Source organism: Pleurodeles waltl, chromosome 8 (assembly GCF_031143425.1).
Source record: "Pleurodeles waltl isolate 20211129_DDA chromosome 8, aPleWal1.hap1.20221129, whole genome shotgun sequence".
Lineage (NCBI taxonomy): Eukaryota > Metazoa > Chordata > Amphibia > Caudata > Salamandridae > Pleurodeles > Pleurodeles waltl.
Window position 1 is genome coordinate 120,425,292 of NC_090447.1, and position 25,570 is coordinate 120,450,861.

Consider the following 25,570-nt stretch of genomic DNA (forward strand, 5'->3'; position numbering starts at 1 on the left):
TAGACAAGCATAACGGGAAGATCCCACCCTGAAAAAGGCCTGGCAGCAGGCACTACACCCGGACGGGCGATCGGTAGGTCCTACCTTTCTTATTGAAAATAACTTACTGTACAGATGTACCCCTAACACAGCAGAAAGAATCCCTCAACTGGTGGTTCCCCAAACGTACTGACAACAGGTCCTACATTTAGCACATGGGGATAATGGGGAAGGACACATGGGGAGAGAAAAGACAGAGGCAGCGATATTAAGACGGTTTTATTGGCTGGGGGTCTATGGAGATATTAGGAGACACTGTCATGAATGTCCGAAGTGTCAATTGATTAACCCATCCCCTCACGGACCAGCCCCTCTACAGCCCCTCCCTATTATTGAAACCCCTTTTTCTCGGTTCGGACTAGCCATTGTAGGGCCTTTAACCCCATCGGTCAAAGGACACCAGTACCTCCTAGCCCTAGTAGACTATGCGACCCGGTATCCCGAGGCCATACCCCTGTCCAGTATACACACAAAAACCATATCACAGGCCTTGATTGAGTTTTTCTCCTGTGTAGGTTTTCCAAAGGAGATACTCACAGACCAGGGAACTCCATTTATGTCACAAACTCATGGCCGAAATATGTCACTCCTTGGGGGTCAAATAGAAAAGAACCTCGGTGTACCATCCTCAAACAGACGGTTTAGTGGAACGTTATAATAAGACCATCAAAACACTATTTAGAAAAATAATTTCGGAAGCAGGCAAAGACTGGGAGAAGAAGCTACCGCTGGTTCTTTATACCATACAAAAACATGTCCAGGCCTCCACAGGACATAGCCCGTTTGAGTTATTGTTTGGGAGACAACCCCGTACACTATTAGAAATGTTGGCAGAGCAATGGGAGGAAACGGAGGATGAGGTCAAAGATATCCTTACTTACACGAGAGAGTTAAGGGAAAACCTACAGACAGTATGGGAGGAAACCCACACTGCGTTAAGAGAGGCCCAAAATAAACAGAAACGATTATATGACACCAAAATCTCTGTACGAAGTTTGAGGGTAGGTGAAAAGGCATTAGTATTGTTGCCGACCTGTGACAACAAATTACTGGCCCGATGGCAGGGACCTAGTGAAGTAATAAAACAAATTAATCCCACAACCCATAAAATCGCAATACCCCCGGGGACCGGCTGAGAACAAATATATCATATTAATCTTCTGAAGAAGTGGTGGGAATCCGCAGACGAACACCCCACACTATACATTGGAAAAGAGTCTGAGGAAGACATACCCCTCCACCCCCTCCCTTTTAGGTTACAAACGAACAGTCCTAACCCTCAGTTAAATGTCTCTCTCTCTGAGGCTAAACTTAAACAGCTTACAACACTTGTCAGTGCTAATCTAGACGTCTTTTCCAAAACTCCAGGACAGACGTCATTGGTCCAACACTCCATTCACACCAACTCAAACACGGTATCCAGACAACGACCGTACTGCATCCCTGAGACCAGACAACAGGTTATAGAGCAAGAAGTCGAAGCTATGTTACAAGCTAGTATCATTGAACCATCTACCAGCCGTTGGTGTTCCCCGGTAGTATTAGTACCAAAGCCCGATGGAAGCACCTGATTCTGTGTCGACTTCAGACGAGTCAACGCCTTATCACAGTTTTACTCTTACCCAATGCCACGCATAGAACAAACTCCTAGATCAGTTAGGCCAAGCCTGATATATGTCCACCCTGGACTTAACAAAGGGGTATTGGCAGATTCCGTTACGCCCGGAAGATAAGGAAGAAAACGCATTTGCTACACCCTCGGGCCTATATCACTTCATGGTTCTCCCGTTTGGGCTCCATGGAGCTCCTGCCACTTTCCAATGACTGATCGACAAGATACTCAGACCACATCACCAGTATGCTGCAGCATATCTAGATGATTGTACCAGGTTGGTTTAAAGAACAACACGAGGTCGGGGAGTATCGTTCGATTGTGATTTCTTGAAGAAAAATAGTGATGGAATAATTATGCTTTTCTCTGAATTTCTTGTAGCGTTTTCCTTGGGCGCCTTCAGTCTCTTGTCCCTGGATCCTTATGTCTTTGTTGTTTTTCTTCTCTTTCAGAGCTCCCAGGAAGCACATGCGGGAAGAAGAACAAGAACAGTATCAGTAAGTGGTTCTCTTTTTTTTCTTTACCTGTCTCTTATCCTTTTCTATCTCTTCTTTTCCTTACTCCTCTGTCTCATGCACGTCTTGCTCTCTGTCTTCTTCCTTTTCTCGGTATCGGTTATTACTAGCTTCTTTTCTTTCTCTCTCTTTTCTCTCTGTCCTTTCTAGGACTCAGTGTCTGTTTTTTTTCCTTCTGTTCCTGCTTCTTATCTATGGTTCCTCCCTTTCTGCTGGTGGCTTTCTCTGATTGTTCTGCTGCCCTTTCTTATGAGGGTCTTCTTCTTTCTGCGCCCTCCCCTTCTCTTTTTGTTCCTTTCGTGATTTCCTAGTACACACCCTTTCTGTCAAGGATGTCCCTTCATTAGCTTTGTAAGGCTTTCAGTGCTGTTCTACCGCTGTGCCTTTATAGTGCAGACATGCTCGTGAGGTGCCCGGTTTCCCTCAACTTTGATGTAGTTTTCCTTCCCCACCTCCCACTTCCCCTTGTATTGCGCTCCCGTTCCTCCCGTCTTCCTGTACCCCTGGGGTTTTAATGGGGCGGGGACACACACCTGGTAGTGCCAAGCTTCTCCAGAAGCGTGGCGGAATCCTTGGCTCGGCCTCCCGGAGCCGCCTCGGTGCTCCGCTCTTCTGCTGCGACCTCCTTGTCTTCTTCGGTCTTCCAAGACAGGCACGGCTCCTCGACAACTTCATCTTCCTCCTCCTCCTTGCCGCCTCTCCTGTCCTCCATGGACATCGGCGTTTTCAACGCTCCCGATCTCCTGCTTCCGCCTCGGCTCCTCCACGTCACCGGTTGTGCCGGTTCCTGATTGGCTCCAGCCCCAGGTCGTTCTGGAGTACCTGGGGCAGTGTCAGCACCAGTCACAATTGTGTACGGGCCGTCTCCAACCGGAGCGTCACAATGATACATTAGTCTATAGCGCCAATTGGGAGGAACATCTAGAACACCTGTGTGAGAAAGTAGCCTCTTTCTAGCCTTGTTACCCCCACTTTTGGCCTGTTTGTGAGTGTATGTCAGGGTGTTTTCACTGTCTCACTGGGATCCTGCTAGCCAGGGCCCAGTGCTCATAGTGAAAACCCTATGTTTTTAGTATGTTTGTTATGTGTCACTGGGACCCTGCTAGCCAGGACCCCAGTGCTCATAAGTTTGTGACCTATATGTATGTGTTCCCTGTGTGGTGCCTAACTGTTTCATTGAGGCTCTGCTAACCAGAACCTCAGTGGTTATGCTCTCTCATTTCTTTCAAATTGTCACTAACAGGCTAGTGACCAACTTCACCAATTTACATTGGCATACTGGAACACCCTTATAATTCCCTAGTATATGGTACTGAGGTACCCAGGGTATTGGGGTTCCAGGAGATCCCTATGGGCTGCAGCATTTCTTTTGCCACCCATAGGGAGCTCTGACAATTCTTACACAGGCCTGCCACTGCAGCCTGAGTGAAATAACGTTATTTCACAGCCATTTACCACTGCACTTAAGTAACTTATAAGTCACCTATATGTCTAACCTTTACCTGGTAAAGGTTAGGTGCAAAGTTACTTAGTGTGTGGGCACCCTGGCACTAGCCAAGGTGCCCCCACATTGTTCAGGGCAAATTCCCCGGACTTTGTGAGTGCGGGGACACCATTACACGTGTGCACTACACATAGGTCAATACCTATGTGTAGCTTCACAATGGTAACTCCGAATATGGCCATGTAACATGTCTATGATCATGGAATTGCCCCCTCTATGCCATCCTGGCATTGTTGGCACAATCCCATGATCCCACAGGTCTGTAGCTCAGACCTGGGTACTGCCAAACTACCTTTCCCGGGGTTTCACTACAGCTGCTGCTGCTGCCAACCCCTCAGACAGGTTTCTGCCCTCCTGGGGTCCAGCCAGGCTTGGCCCAGGATGGCAGAACAAAGGACTTCCTCACAGAGAGGGTGTTACACCCTCTCCCTTTGGAAAAAGGTGTCAGGGCTGGGGAGGAGTAGCCTCCCCCAGCCTCTGGAAATGTTTTCATGGGCACAGATGGTGCCCATTTCTGCATAAGCCAGTCTACACCGGTTCAGGGACCCCTCAGCCCTGCTCTGGCGCGAAACTGGACAAAGGAAAGGGGAGTGACCACTCCCCTGACCTGCACCTCCCCTGGGAGGTGCCCAGAGCTCCTCCAGTGTGCTCCAGACCTCTGCCATCTTGGAAACAGAGGTGCTGCTGGCACACTGGACTGCTCTGAGTGGCCAGGGCCAGCAGGTGACATCAGAGACTCCTTCTGATAGACTCCTTCAGGTGTTGCTAGCCTTTCTTCTCTCCTAAGTAGCCAAACCCTCTTTTTCTGGCTATTTAGGGTCTCTGCTTTGGGGATTTCCTTAGATAACGAATGCAAGAGCTCATCAGAGTTCCTCTGCATCTCTCTCTTCACCTTCTGCCAAGGAATCGACTGCTGACTGCGCTGGAAGCCTGCAAAACTGCAACAAAGTAGCGAAGACGACTACTGCAACTCTGTAACGCTGATCCTGCCGCCTTCTCGACTGTTTTCCTAGTGGTGCATGCTGTGGGGGTAGTCTGCCTCCTCTCTGCACTAGAAGCTCTGAAGAAATCTCCCGTGGGTCGACTAAATCTTCCCCCTGCTACCGCAGGCATCAAAGAACTGCATCACCGGTACCCTGGGTCTCCTCTCAGCACGACGAGCGAGGTCCCTTGAATCCAGCAACTCTGTCCAAGTGACTCACACAGTCCAGTGACTCTTCAGTCCAAGTTTGGTGGAGGTAAGTCCTTGCCTCCCCACGCCAGACTGCATTGCTGGGAACCGCGACTTTTGCAGCTACTCCGTCCTCTGTGTACTTCCGGCGGAAATCCTTTGTGCACAGCCAAGCGTGGGTCCACGGCACTCTAACCTGCATTGCACAACTTTCTAAGTTGTCCTCCGGCGACGTGGGACTCCTTTGTGCAACTTCGGGTGAGCACTGTTTCACTCCTCTTCGTAGTGCCTGTTCCAGCACTTCTGCGGGTGCTGCCTGCTTCTGAGAGGGCTCTTTGTCTTGCTCGACGCCTCCTCTGTCCCCAGACGCAATTGGCGACATCCTGGTCCCTCCTGGGCCACAGCAGCATCCAAAAACGCGAACTGCACGACTTGCAGCTGGCAAGGCTTGTTGGCGGTCTTTCTTCAGGAAAACACTTCTGTACAACTCTCCACGGCGTGGGGGATGCATCCTCTAAAGGGGAAGTCTCTAGCCCTTGTCGTTCCTGCAGAAACCTCAGCTTCTACTGTCCAGTAGCAGCTTCTTTGCACCCACAGCTGGCATTTCCTGGGCATCTGCCCATCTCCGACTTGCTTGTGACTTTTGGACTTGGTCCCCTTGTTCCACAGGTACCCTCGACTGGAAATCCATCGTTGTTGCATTGCTGGTTTGTGTCTTTCCTGCAGAATTCCCCTATCACGACTTCTATGTCCTTTGGGGAACTTTAGTGCACTTTGCACTCACTTTTCAGGGTCTTGGGGTGGGCTATTTTTCTAACCCTAACTGTTTTCTTACAGTCTCAGCGACCCTCTATAAGGTCACATAGGTTTGGGGTCCATTCGTGGTTCGCATTCCACTTTTGGAGTATATGGTTTGTGTTGCCCCTATCCCTATGTGTCCCCATTGCATCCTATTGTAACTATACATTGTTTGCACTGTTTTCTAATACTATTACTGCATATTTTGGTATTGTGTACATATATCTTATGTATATTTGCTATCCTCATACTGAGGGTACTCACTGAGATACTTTTGGCATATTGTCATAAAAATAAAGTACCTTTATTTTTAGTATATCTGTGTATTGTGTTTTCTTATGATATTGTGCAGGTGACACTAGTGGTACTGTAGGAGCTTTACTCGTCTCCTAGTTCAGCCTAAGCTGCTCTGCTAAGCTACCATTATCTATCAGCCTAAGCTGCTAGACACCCTATACACTAATAAGAGATACCTGGGCCTGGTGCAAGGTGTAAGTACCCCTTGGTACTCACTACAAGCCCGTCCAGCCTCCTACATTCACCTGCATCACATATTACAAGCCCTGAGGGAAGCTAATATCACAGCTAATCCCGAGAAATGTAAACTAGGCCACACCGTCATCAAGTACTTGGGTTATGTACAAGGAGAGGGGCAAGTAAAACCGCAGATAGAAAAAATCCAGGCAATCACCCAAACACCCCATTCTCGCACAAAGAAGGATGTGCAGGCCTTTTTAGGCTTTGTTGCATACTATCGTAGGTTTATACCACAATTTTCCACCATAGCTGGGGCCCCTTACGGATTTATTGAAGAACACATGTCCTAATAAATTACCTACCCTACCTGCTGCTGCAGTTAAGAGTTTTGAGACATTGAAACATTACCTAACTTACGGACCAATTCTCTGTTGTCCTGACTTCGCCAAACCACTTGTAGTACAGACCGACGCCTCGGATGAGGGACTAGGAGCGGTGCTCTCACAAGAGAAAGAGGATGGGGTCTTGCATCCCATTGTTTATATTAGTCGCAAACTTCCTCCTCGGGAACAACAATACCCCGCCCTGGAAAAATAATGTTTAGCAATCAAATGGGCACTGGAATCCGTACGATACTATTTGGCAGGACAAACTTTCACGCTAGTGACAGACCATGCTCCATTAACCTGGCTTGCCCAACACAAAGACACCAATGCCCGCGTACTACGATGGTTTCTCTCACTCCACCCCTTTTCATTTCAGATTCATCATTCACCTGGGGCCCTCATGACAAATGCTGATTACTTGTCCCGGTATCCGGGTTCTGAGCGTCTCTATCAGCCGCTCGCTAGGGGGAGTGACTGTGACGGGCCGAGCAGTGCCGTCCCGTATGTGGAGACAGCATGTGCTGACACTGCCGTAGAGGACCCGGAACTACAGGACGGAGGAGCCAATCCGTGTTTGCTTCTGGGATTAAAGGGGGCGTGGCCTGGAGTTCCGAGGTTGAAAAACGCCGACCAAGGATGGCGCGAAAAAGAAGTGGAGAACGCGGAGCAAGTGGAGAGCACGGATGACGAGGAGAACACGGAAGATGCAGAATTTTCAGAAGGAGACGACGAACCGAAGAAAAGACATCTGACGCAGCCCCAAGAGACAGGTGAAGGCGAGGACGCGACCGGAGCCCTGATAGCGGCGCAGGAGGCGTACGGCGAAGACTCCAGCCACGCTTCAGGAGAAGCGTGGCAACGCCAGGTGCGTTCTGGAACGGGTTAAGGGAAAGATTAAAGAAAAAAGGGGGGGACTGGGAGGACGAGGGAGACGAATACCAGAAGGGGACCGGGGAGGACTGCGAGGAGGAGTGGGACAAAACAAAAAGGGGAGCAGGAAGGACAGAGAGAGAGAGAGAGAGATAGAAGGAGAGAAAATACGAAAGAAACCCATACAAGAGACCAGAGATAACAGGAGAAGGGAAAAGAGAAGCCAAGAAATAGGAAACAGACAGGAAATAAAGAACGCTACAAGAAAAGGGGCAGAGAGAGAAAGACAGAGAGACAGAGAGAACGAGAACGCGAGAGAGGGGCAAGAAACGAAAAGAAGAAAGAGGAAGGAAAACCTCAAAAGAAGGCTACGAGAAGGAAAAGAGGATAGACCAACAGGAAAAAGAAAACAGGAGAAAAGATAAAACAGGAGGCAATGACGAATGAGCTTTAAGGAGTGTGTAGTTAATAGAGAAAAGGACAGGAATTGAGAAAACAAAGGAGAGGAAAAACATAAGACTACCAAGACAGAGCATAGGAAGAAGTAGTAAAACAAAGGATAAGAACGAAAGAAAAGGAACTTACCGTTGCTTTATCTTGTTCTTTCCCACAGGCCCCTCCTGGGAGCCTGGAAGTAGGAGACAAAGAAAAGGAGACTTAAAATCCCACAAAGGACAGACAAAGACTGAACAGCAGAACTTGTGCAAAGGTCATTTCACGTCAGCAAGAACTATATCAATAAAATTCACCTGAACTCATATCTCACTGCATTTGTGTTGACACTGACCAACTCGGTCACAGCTCCTTTTTGAACTGACATTGAAATTTCTTCAAATACTTGTTTACTGAAATTTGATACAGATATGTGTAAGGTTAGTAGAGATTTTGTTCAAAGTTAATTTTGGAAATTACTTGTGGGAGAGTTTCTTTTGTGTTTTATATGTACAGATTGGTGTCTCAACTTGCTTTAAGATGGCTGACACAAGACCATGTCTGAGCACTCCCCATTTCCCTGCATCGAGCAGTAGAGCTAGTAAGGCAAATGGTACCAAGTAGCTCTTATTTGAACATAGGCCGTGTATGAGCAGGATGAAACCTACCTAATACCTAAAAAATCTGCCTGAACCAATAACTTGATGATAAATCCCTCCAAGCTGTCAGAGATCGTCTATAGGAGGCAAGCAGGCTGGGTAGGGTATTGAAAATCAAATATACCATATCAATGTCACTGCATACTGGACTCCATTAAGAGCCCCGAGAACATGGGCTGCAGATATGTTCATTCTGTAGCGTGTTTATCACCTGACTAAAAGTCCAGCAGGTAGTGTACGTATGCACACCCCTTGCCCTAGGGGTAGCAGAAGGCTCAAAGGATCCTATGTACATGTCTCCCAAAACCTCATCAGTGTAACTCGCAAGTTCCCCTCCTAATGTTAAAAGGAAGTTGTATCCTATATCCCTATGAACCCAATCCCCCGGGTGAGCCTGGAGTGATTATTGGGTATAAGGTAAACTTCGCCCAGGAGACTGATGAGTCCCTGCCCAGGAGGCATGCAGGAGACAATGGTTCCAGTAATGATAAAATGGGGGCCCACAGAAGGTTAAAAGTCAAAAGGTTGGGAACCACTACTCTAGAGAATACTCAGCCTTGACATTGAACGTACCAGGAAGACAAGGGGGTGCAATGGTAAACTTTCCAGAAGCACATACTCATACCTGCTACCTCAAGAAGTCAGAAGAAAGAGAATAAAGGATGTGTGTCTCCCACTGGAAGGTAGATAAAGTGGAACATATCACTAGTGTGGGTGTTACTATTTAGAGGTCATCCTGGAAAGTAAGGAGTTTATTCCTTTAAAAGGTAAATTGATGGCGTGGCAGAAGGACATCTGTTTCGGCGTGTGGGAGCACATCAACGATGTAAACGGGAAGAGGGGGTGATCTGCAACCAGAGAATTAATAGAGGAGGAATATTTGCTAGTCTATTTCACACAACTGTGCAGAAAATAAATATAGTGCGCACCAGAATGACTCATACATATATCCTGCACCTCCAGCCGCAGCCGTCCATTGGGGCGGAGGGCCACCCCCATCACCTTTTGCCCCTCAAGAAGAGTCTCTGTCAGGCTGAGCAAAGTCAGCCTGACAGACACTCTTCGTCTTCAAATCAGGCAGCCAGGAGCTAGACATGCGCGATTTGTGCAGGCTCCGTGCTGCCTGACCTGAACTATGCTGGGCTGAAGAGGTGACTGCTCCTATGGGCGTGACCTCCTCAGCTCAGCAAAGGTGCCTCGAGGCCCTCCCCGTCGATGACGAGGGGAAGCATCACCCATTAACTCCGACCTGGGCGCTTCAGGTTTAAACCCTGAAGTGCCCAGGGCGAGTGTCAATCAGTGACACCTCGTCACAGAGTGGGGTGGGGTCAGAAGTCTCAATGACCCCATCCCACTCTGTGACAAAGTTGGGACTGCTGCCTTCCCTCACTGGGACCTCCGAGGCAGAGCTGAAGGTAAGTGTGTGTGTATTTTAAAATGAATGTTTGGTGCATGCACGCGTGTGTGTTTGCAATATTTGATAATGAGTGCTGTGAATGGATGTGTGGATGTGTGTGCGCGTGCATGTGTGTGCGCTCATGTGTGTGTGTAAATGAATGAATGAGTGTGAGTGTGCATGTGTGTCCCTCCTCCCCTCCCCCCTAAATTTACCTTCTGTCACTGTGCACCTCACCCAACAACTATAACAAAAGTACTGAAGAAAGTTTGTCTCTTATCTTATTAATCTCCTTCTCTTTGTCTTGTTTTGATAAGATATTTTAAACTCTTTCAGGGTACCCATAGACCTGGTATCAGAGAACACTGATATGCAGACAATAAAATGGAGCACCCAAGAATGTACAAGAAACAAACACCTCCCTTAAGTACACAAACAATCACTGGTGCATTTAGGGGAGTTGGAGTGAGCTCTTTTTCTTCTCACACTTTTGATGTTGATAGCAGTAAGGAAACATACACACCAATGTAACTGTTCAGGTAAAAAGCCATAAAAGTTATCCTGTTTGAAGCAACAATATTTGGTCAGGCTCCTATGACCAGTCATTAAATGGCAATGACCAAACCTCGATGTCTTGTCCTCCCAAGGCTGTGCCACCTTTCACTTTACCTTTAGATTCCAACCAGCAACCAGTTAACTAGTTAATTGTCTGGTTGATTATTAATACATCTTCTTCAGTATCTTTCTTTCCAAGTGCACAGAGGACATGGCAATGTGGTATGTAAACAAGGAAACTTAAGGCCTAATTACTAGAGGGTGGGTTAATTCCAACCTGTGCGTAAACCCCTGTTTATGCATGGATCAGAATTATAAGGTAAAACATATTTAACGCATCTGATAATTATTGGATACTTTAAATACTTCATTTTTCGATAACTTTCGACAATTTTTGAAAAGCAGAAATGTGTAAGGTTTTGGTACACTAAACACTAAAATCTGCATGTTATTCCCCACAAGCTTGTAAAAGGAGCTATTTATTGCACCCCATGAATAACGTACCCCTTGTTATCACTATTTATCGGGTGCGCTAAATAGCACCTAAACTTATAATCAGGGCCTTACATTTTTGTAAACACCCCTGGTGTACCTTTATGAGCATTAGCCCGCTGGGTCTGATTGCAAGTTGAGGCGTTATTTATCGCTCTTGTTTAATAACAATACCATGGGGTGTGTTATTTATAGGGTGCGATAACACCTATTATGGGTTTATGGGGGATAGCATGCAGATTTTTGTGTTTAATGCATCAAAATTTGCATGGTGGGGAAATACCATGTGTTTTCGCTTGATCAATTTTGGCAAATATGCCCTGCCGAAATTTAAGAAATGTTGGGTTAGGTTATTTAGCGCATCCGATAATTAAAACTCGTAATTACGTCCCAGCTTAACAGGGATTTACGCAGGGGACGGAACTAACTGCCCAACTTGTAATCACACTCTATGTAGGGAAAGACTAAATATGCAATTTCACTTTTATCATTTTTTTTCATTTTCATAAAAGATCATCATTTTGAAACCTGGAGCACCGCAAGCTCTTCTTCACACTTTCAGCCCCCTTCCACCTGGCTGCCTGAGTCATAAGTTTGGAAGTGTGAAATGTAAATGTCACATAAATATCAAAGGTGCTGTAAATGTTTATGAATACCTTGGTATTGTGCCTACATGACTCAAGGAATGAGAATACCTTGTCCCCATCTCTCTGTATTGTTTTGCAGCACCGGTGCCATCTGGGGATCACAGGCTTGGTTTAGGAGAACTCACACCTACAAACTATGGTTTGAAAAAGGAAAGTCTAGGGTAGGGTACAATTCCGCAGCTTTATAGATACCAGTATACCAAAACACAATAGATTCTGACTTGTGTATTTTAGATTTCCTTTGATACTAGTACAGCGCACACACAGGTGCATGGAAAAGGTCATGTTCTCCAGGGTACATTTTTGCAACATCCTCTCATGCATCAGTAACCTAAAAGTTACTAAACATTTCTTTTTCTCTTACAAATAGGTTCCTGTCATATGGGGCATGTGTTTTATGGCACTATACAAATCAGCAGTTATTTAAATCTTGGCACAAAACTTTGGGACAAAATTAAGAAAAGTGTTGACGCATCTAATGCAGCACCACTTTTCTTGCGCCCCTTAGAGCCCCCCTATTTCCACCATGTGTGCGCCATATTTAATATACGGCACACCATGACATAGGGTAGGGGCAATAGCGTCGAAAGTTCTGACGCAATTGATGTACTGTGCAGGCCTAGCACCAAAAGTTTGGCCCTAATCCTACGAAGTACATAGGGGCCCCTTGAAAATAATTGTATGCCCCTTTTAATGCCTGCTTTGTGTATATTAGCCACAAAAAAATTGAGCAATGGAATCTCTAAGATTCCACTGTGCCATTTTTGCGGTCCCCTGACAGGGGACATACATTATGGCTCGGAGAATTTGGCCTCGTTAGGCCACATTAGCGTCTTAAAAAATGACGCTAATGTCGCGCAACGAAGCGCTAGGCCCTCCTAGATCTGGGCCTTTGTGGTTTGTAACGAATGTGGGACACGCAGCAACATTCTGTACTGCCACGTGCAGGTGCGACTGATTAACCAGATAGGCGGAGGCAGGCCTTTTATTTGCATAAATGATACAATGATCCAATCGTTGCATTCTGGGTTAGAAACCGAATTCTCACTATGTGAATGTTTACTGTTGTTTTTTTTCTACGATCAATAAACCTAATTCAGTAGAGAATAATCCATTCAGGATTAACAACTAATTAGCAGATTGCTGCAGTGTGAAAAGCTGGAAAGAAAACAAAGGCGCAAACCGCTAAGTGAAAGACTGTAATTGAATCGTGCTGAGAGGAAAACACCAGGCGTAATTATCACATTTAAAATTCAACAGAATGCACTGTTTGAACAAAAGAATAGGAAAACAAAGCAACTTGAGAAGAAAATTAAAAAAAGAACAGAAAGGACTGGGGACCCAAAAATAGCTCGTGTCCAGGTTTGTGGTTTTCTAAAAGCGGCAAAGTTTCCTAGGGGCACCCCTAGAAAAGTGAAATAGTCGGCGTTTATCAGGAATACTTCTATAAAAAGTTTGTGAAATCCTGTTTGCAGTGGCACCCATGCGGAGGCATGCATGTGTGTGTGTATAACACATATTCGATGGGTACGAATAGTGAAATGCTATTGCTTAATTTTGTATTTTGTTTTCTTTCTCTACACAGGAAAAATACTTCCCAGTCTAAAACAACCCTGTGCAGGAGTCTTCGTGCTCCTGCTCCAGCTATCAGAAAGAGATTGTTGCCAGACTAAAGGAGGTCTGCATTTTTGTGATACCAAGCGTGAATAAAAGGATATTATTCACTTTTGGTATAATAAAAACAAACAAACCAGAAACCAATGGCGGCTTAGCCCCTGCGCTCATTAAGAGGAGCTGCCACTGATCAAGAGGTGATGTTATTGAATATCTTTAAGTTTTTGATGACCTGTCTTGCAGCATCTAGGATGCCTTTCAAGGGAGGTTTCAGTATTAGTCACAAAATAACCACAACTTGCACGGTAGGAGGCTGAGTCTACTGGGAGATTTCTTCATAACTAAGGAGTCATTTGAGAACCAAAAAGATGTCATGCATCAGAGGTCTCTTTTAAAAAAAGCACCCCTGAAGCCTTAGTTAAACAAGCAGATGACACTCACACAGGAATAGTGGCCAACTTCATCATCATTGCCTCACATACTCCATCTCTTGGGTCCTGAGGTCTGTTTTTTTTATTGCAGCCCAGGGGTAAGACTTGATTGCCTTTTCTCCTTCATTCAGCTTCCTCCTCCTTCTCTGGCTCCTTTCAACAATCGACTGGACCGACTGGGACAGGCCTTTTCCACTGGAATAGTTACATCTGAAACTCTGGCCAAAAGCCAGGAATAGGGTTTTTAGGTGTTTGCAGAAGGTATCTAGGCATGGCATTATGAGTAGTTGTGTAGCTAAGTTGTTTCATGCTCTGGACTTTTGTATTGAGAATCCTTTACCTCCAGTTCTAGCCTTTGAATTAAAGTACATTGTCTGTGTTGGAACGGCTAGAGTGCATCTCAGGACCACAGAAGTCATTTAAGTAGGTGATTTTGTGTTGATAGATTTGTGGCACATGTAATGTCCATTCACAATACTTCTTTCTTGTATAAGTAGCCTATGTAGAGATTGAAGAGCGGGAGTCATCCTGTCAAATGATCCCAAGAATTAGCCTTGCTGCCTGTTTTGAATGTGTTGAAGTAAGTAAAGGTGCAATCATTTTTCCCTCTTTTGGTATTAATGTAATTTTTTCTCGGAGGGCTTCAATCCTGCACTGAGGGATAAAGGGAAGGCTGATGTGAGGAGTAAGGGGCAATGAGTGTGGGGGTTATGTGGACCTTTTGGGGGTGGTGGAGATTTGTTGTCCAGATTCATTATTTTACTGATGTTTGCTGTTGTGAGCCTAGTCTCCTGATGTTTTTCAAGTAAGTGTACTGGATGTTTCACATTCTCATTGTTGCTGTGCTAGAAATACTTTAGAGACTTGTGAATGGTCTTGAATTCATGACTGATTATGGGTATTTTGTCTGCATGTCCATCTTGGTGGCTGAGTTGGGGGATCCGACCGAGGCAGCCAGTCATTTTTCATTAGTCACCGCCTTCTTCTCCACCATTTTGTGTCTGTTTGTGGGAGTGTGCATATCAGATGATTGATCAATGTCTATTTCCTTCAACATTTTGACATTTTGGCTAAGGTAGTTGTTGCTGCGGGCTGTTTGTCTTTGAGAAATCTTTACACCTTATTTTATTATTTCTTGTGAGTTTTATGTTGATATGCTGCCCTAGATGTTTTAAAGGATTCTTGTACGGCCCATAGAGATATTATCATTTTTTTATTTTTCTTTGATATTTTACAAACTTGCTGCAGTTTTACTGGTGGTTTATGGGCCTATGCACATGTTTGTTATACATTTGTGTGATCAGTGCCCTGCAGTTCTTCATGTTCTAATTAGGGGTGGAGAGAGAGGGAGGACTCCATGTCAGGCAGGCATTTCCCATTAGTTGTCCATGCTTCCTCCTTGCTTGACATGTGCTCGTCCACGATTTTGTGGAAAAAAGTGTATCTGTGCATGTATTTGTGTGTTAAGTCTCCATGGCCTTTCCTTGTATGCAAAGTCACGTGTTCATCCATCGTATTGTGACAGCACTGCTACATTCTGTGAAACCAGAGTATGCATCTGATGGTTGATTATTTACTATTTTCTGATACTTTAAAATCTTTCTGCAGGGGTAATTGTATGTTGTGGCCCTTTAGAAGCGCATAGATATTATTGTTCATTCTTTTTATTATGTAGTTGCTCTTATTGTGGCAGTGGGCTGGTTGAGTTCTGTAGGCCACTGTTGTTGTTTCCCATGCTCGTATAGGCATTCCATGGACCCTGGAGGGACACCTCATAATATTTCTCATTTTATAGGTTTCTTTCAATATTGTCTGCCATGATGATTGGGCCTAATGGGCCAAAGTTATTTTTTAATTAATTGAATTGATTTTTGTCATCCTCTCCCAAGCTCTCATAAATGTCCCACTCGCCTATAGAAGGACACCAATATATATTATCTCTTTCCCTTTACCGTAGGCCACTCTGGGTGCTGTAGCAGTTTTAGATCAGACATTGTCTCAATAGTTACTACAAGGCAGTTTTCAGTACTGAAGAAATTGTCATGCTAAGAGAAAAAGTTTGTTGCATTTGAAAGAAATTCACATCAAGCTCTCTTCCTTTCCCCCCAAGCTGCTACATTCTTTTCTAGCAAGCGAGAAGGTAGGATTGCTGCCAGATCAACATACAGTACCACTCCCATCACCAAAGCCGAAGCTGCAGTTATGGCTGGGACCAGTACATCTGAAATGGTACTACCCAGCAAAAAGAATCTTCCCAGCAAACTAAATCAGAATCCGTGTGTGCTACACCTGATCTTCCTGACTATCTGGGCTTAAAGCACAATAGGATGTTGCGCATGCTCTGCAATCTTAGACATCATGTTGACCATATGCTCCTTCAGGAAAAAAAGGCCAAATTCCCTTGCTCTCCAAGCCACCTTCCGATGAAGATGATGTGGGGTGGACCCCCAATCTCATGAGAGATACAGGAAAAGAAATGTTCTAGAAAGCATTGTTGTCAAGTGAGGAAGATGGACCAGCCATTTTTCATATGAAGAGAGGCGCAGAGGAATCCATAATCATCTCTATCCATCCCGCTCCTATGCCAATACCACCTTCTTCCATCATTTCAAAACTCCAAAAACAGAGCTAGCAACCCTCACATTAGAACCAGCCTGCATATAGTGGAAGTACACCCAGTATAGCTCGACCATATGTTCTCCTGGTGCTATAAGGAAGCTCTCCTACATGGTCTGGGACTGCTTTGTCGTTTAGTTGCAAAAGGAACACTTTGCTGACTGTGCCATTTACCACAAACCAGTGTGTCACTAAAAGGCATAGGGAGGCCATGATACTGCGGACTCACTGAAAGATGCATCCACTTACAGATATAAAAACAAATATCCACTCATAGTGAAATATAGGAAGAGCACTTAAGAAACATTTGTGCTGCTGAGACAGAAGAAATCCAACAGCTAGATGGAGATCATGATGACGAAGAAGATGTGATTGTCAGGATAAACAGCCTTGCTGCCGCTATTCTATGTGTTCAGCACCATCAGCAACCTCTGCTTAGAACAAGGAAAAGTGGGAAATAACCATTTTCCAAAGCATCCAAGCAACTTGCCTCCAAGGAAGTCACTTTTGGTGAGATTATCACAAAAAATAAATACAATTCACTATGAAGCCTAAGTTCATTAAAAAAAAAAACTACCACTGGAACTATCATCTAGTCAATTCATACACTGAGAAACTGGTATTCAGGAGTTCCAGGACTTATCTCTAGTGTATAGATGCAGGAGATTGTGGATTCACAAATTTCAACTATGACAATGGAGAAGTGTCAGCAATTAGGTTATTAGTTGAGGGGGGTAGGTACCCAACACAAGTAATAATCCTTGTCAGGATGAATCCTCATAGTCAGTTAATTAACCTATTCGTAACCCCTGGTAGCTATAGCATAGGGCAGACATGTTTAACTTAGAGGCAATGTGTAAAGTATTTATGCAGAACTAAAACAGAAATAAAGTCCAAACAATAAAAGTAAGTAGCAATAGCACCATTAAGCACAGTGTGCTGATGATAATTAATGGTCAAGGTAGGACAGTACTTAGCCGCAATCTGAAGTGGAGTGCATGTCAGATACACTAACCAGGGTTATTCTGGTCAAAGATTTTACCATCTGATTTTTTTGTCCTTTAAGCTTCAATCCACTGTAGGAGTACATTTTCAAGCCCCCCAGGATCTCAGGTGAGGCACATAGAGACTCGCAGCCTTTTGGACCATTGCAGCCCACTTTTGTGTCCTAGGTTTAAATGGGAGAACAGGTCCACTCGTCCAGGGTGCACTCAGGGTCTCTGACAACACGTTCAGTTCTCTTTTTCTACAGGTCTCATGTAGGTTCATGGAGAAGCTATATTTATGCCAGGCATGAGCAAGTATGTGGGAATGACCCCTCAGGAGCCCCTAACCAATACAGTAAAGATTCCTGGGGCTACCCCTCCCTACTTTGGCCATTTTCAAGATGCCCAATGTCTTCCATCACACTAAGCTTGGGCTCTGAGGGTGGTAGTGTGCATGGACTGTGTGCTATGGTAATTCTAGTGTCTTTCCACATCTAACACCAAAATTCAGTTTTAAACAGTTCCTGTAGCCACAACACATTCAGAAACAGAAGTCTTGTACAACAAAGTTAAGGTTTTAGCAGCTAGACATGTGATGCACAAGAACTGTTTTGGCCTCCAGTCTTTGGCCTGTGAAGTGCACCTCAAATGTTATATGGAAACCCAGAAGACCTGTCCAACAGGCTGTGGAACTGTGGCGTCAAAAAGAGGTCCACTGTGATTGGAGCATGATTGTCTGAGGGAAGAAAAGAAGGGTGTTGACCAAGTGTCAGCTAACATTTGCCTGTAACAGGGGAGGCCTCTTTGAAGCGCACCCCAAGTTCACATGAAAAACCCCAGCCGGGCTGCCAAGCAGGATGCAACATTGAAGCAGGACTCAATAACTTTATGTCAAAAAGGAACTTTCCCTTCCCCTTGCAGATTTTGTCAGTTTCTAATGGGTCATCTCTGCCCCTTAAGTCTATTGTTTGCTCATGTGAACAACTTCATACCTCACTCATACCTATTCAAATGGTAATAACTGGCTGGCCTGAAGTGGAAGAGGAAAATAGAGAATAGCTTGCAGGGACTTCAAGAATGGCAAAGGTAACTTTCCAAAATTCTAGCTAGTCCCATTCCTCAGATACAGTATTAGTATTTAATATTGTATCCCAATGCTTTCCTATCGAACAGTCAACTCTGGTACACTAAAAATAGCTTTGAGGAGCTAGTCATAATAAGGACACATTTCCAGCGAGAAGACATTGCAAGAGTAGTGGATGACCCAAACAAATCTCCGTATATAAAGAGCCATGGGAAATGGAGCCATTGCAAGAACGCAGCAGGCTTTTAGCCAGTGTATCCTCTGAGTGGGCTTTCAGTGCAACTGAGACACCTGTCACAGTCAAGAGGACCAGTACGTCTCATCTATATGTAGAAAGACTTAACAATTATCAGAATGGATAAGCATTTCATCCTTAAAAGTTATCAGGCTCAAGAAAGCACAACAGTGTTGATGATTTCTCAATAATCTCTAGTTTGGCATTGAAGCCTTCAAATGAATCCACTGAATGTGAAAATATTTCTGGACTAAAAAGTAACAGTACAATTGTTCTTACTTTGCAAAAAACTAAAATCGAACAGGACTTATTTGTATTATATTTGTTGTGCCAAGAAATATAAATAAAAATGGGTTAGGTCAATTAGTGTGCAAGTCACAGGCAGGTAATTAAGGACTCAGTTCATTTATGCTGGTTACAAACAAAACAGTTAATTTAGCGTTTAGGTCAACCACAGACTTTGCAATGAACAGCAGCCTCTGAATCTCCAAATGACCCTACCATTTCCCGAAAGAACATGATACTGTAAGAAATTGGGCTATTAGTTAAGAGGGGTGAGAGCCACACTCAAGGAATAGTCACAGTCCTTTCCTTGGACCCACAAAAGTCACTGAGCAAACCTGTGCTTAAGTCTCTTGTAGTTTGGCACAAAACAGCCAGAATTAACTTAGAGGCAACGTGAAAATTGTGTATGCAGTACGCGAACGTGAAAACACAACACAACCACAACCTCAAACCAATTTAGATAAATATGGAATATTTTAATAAATAAAAGTAAAACAAAATAACAAAATCAGAACAATTGATATGAATTTTAAAGTTTTCAGTAGAAAAAGCACCAATCATGGTTATTTCGTTCAGGTGGACTGGATCAAAGTCAAAGGGTAAGACTGACTGCAATGGAGAGTGCATTGGATACAGGGACCAGGTTTGTCTCACAGAGGAAAATGTACCTTCTTATTCGGTCTTGTTTCATGATAGAAGCTTTGTAGACAGAGTTGTTGGCAGGTTGGACTTCAGGCAGAATCCGGGGAGGGGCTCATAAATGGCAGGTTACTGAAGTCCCAAAGAGCTGTTGGGCGATCAGAACTTCACGTTGGTGGCAAACGTGGGGCAGTTGTTCTCGATGTGAATAGCTGCAGGTGGCAAGGAATGTGGTCTGTATCTGGACAGGTCTGATTAACAGTCAGAAGCAGTTACTGCATTGGCCTTGGAGAAGTATATTCACATTTGTTAGGAGACTGGTCTTTTTCACCATGAAGAGCTCAGAACCTATGGTTCTTCACTAGAGTCCAGTTCTTGCAGTTTTAGGGTTGTTGGAGGAGTACATTCTAACACCGGCCAATTGTCCAGGACCTGGGGACACCTTTTAGAGGTTAGGTCCGACTACAGCAGAGGCCAGCAGGAGGGTCCAGGCAGGTCCAGTTTGTGCTGGTCAGCTCAGCTCTTAGTTTATTTCAAGGAATGGACACTTGGATGTATTGAAGAGTTCCCTCCTAGATTGCCCAAAGATGGGACTGCTCTTCACCATAGCTTAAGAGTATCACATTTAGGGAAATAAAAAACAAAGAGGAAAAAATCACCTTGGCAATTTTGTAAGTCTTGGTTAAAGTTAAACATCAGTAATGAAGAGTAAAACCGATTAGAAAGCAAAATTGTGAGAATCAAAGATCCGGGGCAAAAATGAATGCAAGGAGCAAAAAATTGAAAAGAAAAATAAGAGACCTAGGTGGTCATTCTGACCCTGGCGGTCTTTGACCGCCAGGGCGGAGGACCGCGGGAGCACCGCCGACAGGCCGGCGGTGCTCCAATGGGGATTCCGACCGCGGCGGTAAAGCCGCGGTCGGACCGGCACCACTGGCGGGGTCCCGCCAGTGTACCGCGGCCCCATTGAATCCTCCGCGGCGGCGCAGCTTGCTGCACCGCCGCGGGGATTCCGCCCCCCCCTACCGCCATCCAGATCCCGGCGGTCGGACCGCCGAGATCCGGATGGCGGTAGGGGGGGTCGCGGGGCCCCTGGGGGCCCCTGCAGTGCCCATGCCACTGGCATGGGCATTGCAGGGGCCCCCGTAAGAGGGCCCCTACATGTATTTCACTGTCTGCTGCGCAGACAGTGAAATACGCGACGGGTGCAACTGCACCCGTCGCACAGCTTCCACTTCGCCGGCTCGATTCCGAGCCGGCTTCATCGTGGAAGCCTCTTTCCCGCTGGGCTGGCTGGCGGTCTGAAGGCGACCGCCCGCCAGCCCAGCGGGAAAGTCAGAATTACCGCCGCGGTCTTTCGACCGCGGAACGGTAACCTGACGGCGGGACTTTGGCGGGCGGCCTCCGCCGCCCGCCAAGGTCAGAATGAGGGCCCTAATGCTTTGCAATGCACCCTTCTCCTGGGAGACAACCCTCACTTGTGACTCCAATAGGGTCTGACATAACTGGAAAACGTCCTTCTTCATCTTGAATTGGGAACTTCAGTAAACATCCTGTAGATCGACCACCATTTTAGAAAGGGCAAATCATAAAGCATTGAATGAGGTTTCAGGGATCAATGGCAACTTCCTTGCAAACGAAGAAGCCAAAGTTTGATACATTTGATCCGGTGTCAAATCTCATGAGCCCTGGGCTGCCATTCCTGCACCATGCCAAAAAAACTCACGTCTCTGGTTAACAGCGAACGCAGAGGTCTCGTGACAGGTGGGATAAGGCAGACACTGAGCAACTAGCTGCTGTCACAGAACATGCTGCCTGCAAATATGAATTTCTTTCTTATATCTTTGGCCAAAATAGAGCCTTTGGTAAGATGTAACAGTTATTTTAAGAGGCCTCAGTTAACTTTCACTCTACGTCTCAATTGTATTTCCTTTTCTTGTTTATCTGGTTCATCTCTTTCAAAGAGAAAAGAAAATCTACACCCTGTCCATAAAAAGAGGATGAAAAGAGGGGCCCACTACTATGGGCTGGAAAAATTTGTTTTTACAAGTGATAGAGCGAACCGAAGTAACAATTTACCTGTGTTCGGACGCTCTTTAGGCCGATGAATCTTTTGACTAAGTGGGAACTCTCTGTGGCAAATCAGAGGATACTCTTCATCCACCGTTTCCATTTCATCCCCCTCTACACTATCCTCTTCTTCCCCATCACTGCTCGTCTGTATCGTTATTCCTTCGTTTGAACACATGATCGAACATCCCAGCTTGCACAATAGGTCTCTCCCTAACAGCGCTATTGGGCTTGAATCACATATCACAAACTGATGCACCCCTTGATAGTTACCGATGCTGACTGGTACCGGATCTGTTATTGGGTTCGTCAGGTGCCTGTTTGCTACTCCCACCACTTGAACTGTCCTCCCTGAGAGTGGCAAATTTGGTACTTCACTACTCTTAACAGTTGAACGTGTGGCTCCCGTGTCCACCAAGAATGAAACACGATGACCCATTACTCTTCCCTCTACGTACGGACCCTTTTGATCAACTTCCAAGGATGCTGCAAGCACACAATCTCCTTCCTCTTCTGAGCTTTCACTCTCCCATACATTGTTTATTCCACTCTCACTGTGTAATGGGAACTGTTGTACGGTGCCATTTGTACTCCTTACCTGACCCGAGACCTGTGGAGGAACCATCACTTGCTGCTGACTCATTGGTGCCAAAGGTATTTGCATTTGCTGATTAGGTACCATGGGTAACTGCTGTTGCATCGGCTGCATTTGCGTCATCTGCATACGAGGCATCTGCATCTGCTGCGGCTGCATAGGTTGTAATCCCTGCAATTGATTTATGGTCTGAAAATTTGGGTTTGGACCTCTCATTTTCGGTCCCCTCATTGTCTGAAATGCATTGACATCATTGTTTTGCTGACCAACACCTACACCTGCACCTGCACCTTCCTGCACCACCATCGGGCACTCGCGTTTCCAATGACCTACAATTCCGCACATGTGACACGGCATCACCTTCTTCATTGCCTGCACACCCGTCACAACAGTGTTTAAATCCGGACCATTATTCACAAAACCTCCTCTGCCTCTGCCTCTCGCCTGTGGCTGAAACGGCATGTTTCCCTGCAACTGCGGCTGCGGTTGCGGTACCTGCTGTTGGAACCCTTGCATCCCTTGCAAACCTTGCAGACCTGTCTGAGCTGCTTTAAGTTGCATCATCCTCACCTTCTCTTTCAGCTTTTTCTGTTTCACCTCAATTTCGTCGCTACAGTATTTCGCATAAGTCAAGACCTCATCAATCGGTTTAGACTGCCAACAAATCAAATGCGACTTTATCATCTGACTTATCTCTGGTCTCAGCCCTTCCACAAATCTGAACACAAAATGAAGCATATCTTTCGCCTCGATTGTTTCCGTGCCACTGTAATTCTTGAACGCCTTCAACAACCTCTCATAGTAACTATGAATCGATTCTTTAGCCTCTTGGGCAGTTCGATCAATCTTCTGCCAATCCACATTTTTCGCGGCCACCTTCGTCTTCAAATGCTCAATCACCTTATAGTACAAACTCATCACCATAGGTGATGGTGCACCCGTCTCCCTGTCTCTCTGGTTCACTTGTCGGCCAACCTACAGCTCTTTTGCAATCCTCCCACAAATCTGCCGGAACCACGATATCAAAGAGAGTGTTCAGGTCTTCCCAGAGACATTTTGCAAGCTTCACAAACCTATCAGTCTGTTGATACCATTCAATCGGCTTCTCTCTCAGTTTGGGAAAATCATCCGTAAATGACTGAATGTCGCTTCTGTGCCATGGTACATGTATTAATTTTCCACCTGCTGTCTCCCTCATTGGTAACATGGTTACTGTCTCGCTGCTCTGCGGTCTTTTCTCGTTGTGCTCTGTAGCACTGTCCCTCCTCTTATCCTTCCTCTTTACCCACCTGCTTTCCCACTTGTCTAAGCACCTCCACACTTGTGCACTCTGTAACAATTCTCTAAGGTGTGCCTTCATACCTGCTGACCTCATGTGTTCAAAATCCGTGGTCCCAAAATCCAACCTATAGCTCCTGCTCAAGTGTTTCGTCTTGCCTATATCAATCCCGTTTCTGTCCGCTACTTCCTGCAAACTTTTATGTACCTTGTTCACTTCTTTCGTGATCTTTGGACATAGATATCTCAGCTCCTCTTCTGTGTAGGACTCTAACCTGTTCACACCCATATTCCCTTCCACCAATTCTTGTGCTTCCATGTTCAGCCTCATCCTATTCAAGTAATCTTCTCCTTTCCCACTGTCTGAACTTTGTGTGGAATTCAAGCTGTTGAACCACTGTGTCAGCTGTTGCGCATTCACCCCCATCAATGTAGCATTCACATCGACTGCCATTGATGGTTGCGGCAACTTTTCAGTATTCGATGTTAAAGGTATTATCAGTGGGGGGCTCGACCTCACCAGTGTAGACTGAGCACATATGGGACTAAACTCCATCAAGGAACCAGATCCACTTGGCTGAGCCGCTATCGGAGTTATCCCTGGAGTGTTCTCTATGCACCTCCTCTCTGTCCCATTCTGTAGCATTGATCCCTGACTGTTCATGCCTAAGTTAGGCTGGCTATACAGAGGTACCGGTGGACCTACAGTAATGGGTAGTGATATCGCATCTGGGTTCTGTCCATATCCCATGTTCTGAGGCATGTTCATCCCCATACTATGGGTCATCATTGCCGGCATGCCCATCTGACTCCCCGTCATCTGAGCATGAGCGTTTCCTCCCTGCATCTGCTTTTGAGGCATCATAAACTGAGTTGATTCAGCCTGTGTCATTATTGGATTGTGACCATTCTGTACTCCCCTTACTGTTTGTTCTAGAACCATTCCTCCACTATTGTCACTGCTGTAGTACCCTGGCATCTGCGGTTGATAATTTTCTGCTGGTTTCATTATGGGCACATCTGGATATATTCTCCTAACCTGCGGTATCTGCGGGGTGAACAGTAAACTCGGGTCCTTAGATCCCGATGGTGCTCCTGAACTCTGGGTTTCACTGTTCTGTACCGATGCCGGAGGGGCAGAACTGGTACTTGGACCTTGTCCATTCTCCGCATAAGGTGGTGGACGGTCGTTCAGCAATTTCATTATTAACTCCTCATCCTCTAACTCCTCTTCTCTTCTCAATTTTTCCTCGTCCTCTCTATCCTTGGAACACTTCCTGTCTGTCTTACAGGTAGCTTTCTTACCTGTCTCCTCTTCCTCCTTAGTAATTGCGGGAAACAATTTTATTCCCTGCAATACATCTGACCTCCACACCTTCTGCGCATTATCCCACCTAGCATCCGCTAGTGTCTTTTCTACCTTCCTCATCCTTGTTTCAAACTTATTCTTCTGTTGCTGTCTAGCAATTAATTCCCAGATGGCTAGAGCCTCAAACTGGGCTGGCCTTGGAGGCACCTTCATGTCGTACATCGTGAATCTCAAATTCTCTAGGATCCTTATATTGAACGTCCCATGTATCGGGAACGCTACGCTCCCATGTTTCTCTGTCAGTTTGTGCCATTGCTTTAGCCAAAGACACGGAGCTACCCCTTTTTCCTCCATTACAATATAAGCTGGTGTGCCCTCGGGCGGCGTCTCCTCTCCTACGCTCGCTTTGATGTAAGACTCCCCCTTCATCGCGCTCCTAAATGCTTTAAGGAATTTCATTTTCTCGTCTTTTAATTCACAAAGTTTATAATCAATAGGTCACTTTTATTCCACAAAATTTGTAATCAATAGGTGACTTTAATTCCCGGAATACTCTTCGCTTGCCTTTCCCCTTCCAAACGAGCCCCACGGACTGCGTCCAATCCGTGCGCGACCCTTCTCTCCAACCAACCTATCCCAGCGCGGCTCCTAGTGACGTCACACTCACACACACTGCGGCTGACAAAGCCTCGCGGCTAGTCTTCCTTCACTCACCTCTTTTCGTAACAACTTCTTGCATATATTGCGAGCTACAAAAACTAAAACAGATCCGTCGGTTTACTACAGGAAGGGTAACACAATCGCTTCAGGACCTTAGGGACCTTTCACTAGCCTCGGCCGCTATTCCGTCTTTCTCAGTCCCCACATTCGCAAGC

General features: G+C 45.6%; 1 long non-coding RNA gene across 1 annotated transcript in view; it reads left to right on the top strand.

Annotated features, from left to right (window-relative positions):
- Positions 1 to 25,570, top strand: part of LOC138249074 (uncharacterized) — a 79,700-nt gene that overhangs the window by 48,850 nt on the left and 5,280 nt on the right. The window contains exon 3 of the long non-coding RNA XR_011194697.1: positions 2,104 to 2,148. This is a non-coding gene — a long non-coding RNA (uncharacterized lncRNA). The remainder of the gene's footprint in view (positions 1 to 2,103; positions 2,149 to 25,570) is intronic.